The sequence below is a fragment of the Morone saxatilis genome, unplaced genomic scaffold (assembly GCF_004916995.1).
Source record: "Morone saxatilis isolate NCDOM2014 unplaced genomic scaffold, NCSU_SB_2.0 Contig10, whole genome shotgun sequence".
Lineage (NCBI taxonomy): Eukaryota > Metazoa > Chordata > Actinopteri > Moronidae > Morone > Morone saxatilis.
The window spans coordinates 14,845,314-14,848,076 of record NW_023339652.1 but is presented as its reverse complement, the minus strand read 5'-3'; the positions used below and the strand labels follow the sequence as shown (position 1 = coordinate 14,848,076).

General features: G+C 40.1%; 1 protein-coding gene across 1 annotated transcript in view; it reads right to left on the bottom strand.

Moving 5' to 3' along the window:
- The window catches only part of ccdc3a (coiled-coil domain containing 3a), a gene marked incomplete in the record, with an annotated part of 9,325 nt that overhangs the window by 2,006 nt on the left and 4,556 nt on the right, over positions 1 to 2,763 (bottom strand).

Below are 2,763 nucleotides of genomic sequence, written 5' to 3'. Positions count from 1 at the left end.
TTGTAAACCACCAGTTGCCATCTCGTCAGGTGGTTGTGTAGTGTGGGAGCACTGGTGATGTGACTTTCCCAGCAGCCTCTCTGAGAAAATGAAAAAATCTATTTTTCTTTGATCTCCACAGTGCTGTTATTTCTGCCTTGCTCATGTTTTTTCCTCCTCTGCAAAGCCCAACACACTAGGAAGGAGGGAGGGAGGGTGGGGAAATAAAGTGGAGGTCCTGACCCTCATCATTTACATTTACTCACACAGGCTCCCAGCTACCAGTGAGGACGAGGTATGCTGTTTATCTGAGTCAGTGTAACATAATGGTTCACCCTATGGAACTCCAATCACTCCCTGACAATGCGAAGGTCACGTACTTTGATGTTTCAGGGGCCCTAATTTTCCATCTGATTGGTAGACCACAGCTGACCTCGGCCAGCGGGGTTAACAGGGGTGAGTGCTCTCGTAGTCACAGCGGGGAATGCATGTGTGTTCGTGTATACGTGCTGCGACTATTCCTATTCCATACCAACTAGCTGCTGGGCGTAGTGACTGTAACAGTTTCCCTCTATTTTCAGCCTTTATGCTGAACCAGAACTCACGACTCCTGGCTTTAGCTCCGTAGTTAACATACAGAATTGATAGTGGTATCAAACTTCTCTTTGACAAAGGGAAGAAAGTGTATCTCCTAAAAATGTTAAACTATTTCTTTAACACTTGTGGCTGCTTGATAGACAGATGTGTCAGCTTGTCACAATTAGTCACTGAGGCAGGTGGGAGCTTTCCACCTAAGCTCTGAATAGATTTCACACAGTTGAGAATGGAGATGAGAGATTATAACCAAAAACATCTATAAATGAATCTTCAAATTAAAAGACCAATTGGAATATTGAATTAAGTAAATAAGTAAGTAAATGTACTTTTGACTCGAAACAGTTTTCTGATATGCAAAGATTCAGCATGTTATGGAATATATTAATAATAATATTAAGGAATATTAAAAATGCAAAAAGTGTCTGTATTTGTCTCCATGTTGAATACACACTGTATAAAATTCATTATAGGTTCAGTTAAACTAAAACTAACCTTTTCACTGATGAAATAGTTGTTTCTGGAAAGAGAGGTTGCATTCATTTCGACATGCAACAAAGGTCGCCAGCTGGAACTGGCATTGCAATTACAAGGTTGACCTCTAGGTCAAGGGGACGCCACCACTGTTGAATTTTTAAAATGTAACTTTCAATGCTGCAAGTACAGACAAACATTATATTGGAGTGAAAGCATAAATCTCAGAGATGGATACCTCCTGTCTATAGTCTACACAGATACAACAGTTTTCTTTGTAATTTGGGTGAACTCACCTCTTTCTTCCCATTTATCCAAACAAAAGTCAAATCCATATTACATAACACTGGCACATTTTTTCTACAGTTTGAACCCTTTTTCATACTCGTAGGAAGGCTGTCAGTGGGACGCCCCCAACACACACATGCACACACAAACGCACACCAGCTGTCAAAACATCCGGGTGTTACCTGCCTGCTGTTAAGCATCATCTGTGTAAACAGTATTTAGAGGACAAGTGAACACACACATGCATGTACAAAATGTACTCACATTCAAGTATACAAAAATTTTAACACAGAAAGACATTGTCTCTGTTGTCCAAAAGTCTATCAGGGCTGCCAAGTGTCAAAATTAAAGAGGAGTAGTTGTCATGTATATATACTCAAATGCATTTAAATCTGCAACATGTATTGGAATTTTTTTTAGAAAAGCTGCCTTGAAATCAGGCATTTTAGGCCACAACAATCCCCAAAAAGCCTGCACAATCCCATGGAAAGGAGTTTGTTGTGACAAACCCAACCCAATAATTATCTAGCATCTTTCAGCACATTGTTTTGATCTTACCGACAGCAACTGATTTACTGTTTTGGTTGAGTCTCACCATTCTCATCGTGGTGTCCAGCCTCAGCAGAAAGTTATTTTCAGATACAAATTTCAGATAAACCCGCTGTACACAACCTGCTCAGCACAATACAACAGACAGACACAGAGAGCATTTAGCAGCTCAAGAGCCAGATATTTTTCCTCAGGAGCTGGCGGATCCGTAAAGAGAGCTTAAAGGAGAGTAAATATTGTACAGAAACCCAACTCCAAAAGTGTGCTAATATTGCCCCGTATCTGCTGGATGTATAAATTATTGTTAATAACATTATCGAGCATGTTGAGCGTAACACTTGTTGTGCTGCGCCCCCTTGTGGCCAAAAATCTATTAATGAAGCTTTAAGTAACTATGTATGTTTAAAAATATGTAAACAGACAGAAAGTGGGTCGGGTCAGGGCAAAAGAGTTCTGCTAACATGTAACATATCTGGTTTAATATACAGAAATATGAATGTATATCTTTTGTACATATGTAAGACAAGGCATATTTTAATGACTGCCATTACAAACAGCAGCAAAGAGACATGGCTCACTTCAGTTGAATAGATCAGTTAATAGTTTGACATATGTAAAGCCAGGATTAAGTTGGTGGTGTCGCAATTTCAACAGCTTCAACTCACTGACCAAACACGAGGGAAGCACCTGAAAGAAGTCACGGGCTCTTCATGACAGAATGAAAGAAGACCCGGTGAGAGAAAGAGGAGAAATTAAAGGGTTAAAGGGATTAAGAGATGTGCCTTTGTGTGTGTGTCCATCTGACCTGACTGCTCACTTATTTCTGCAGACTTGATCTCCTTTCTAACTTTATATAGAGACTCAGCATGAGTTCCCCCC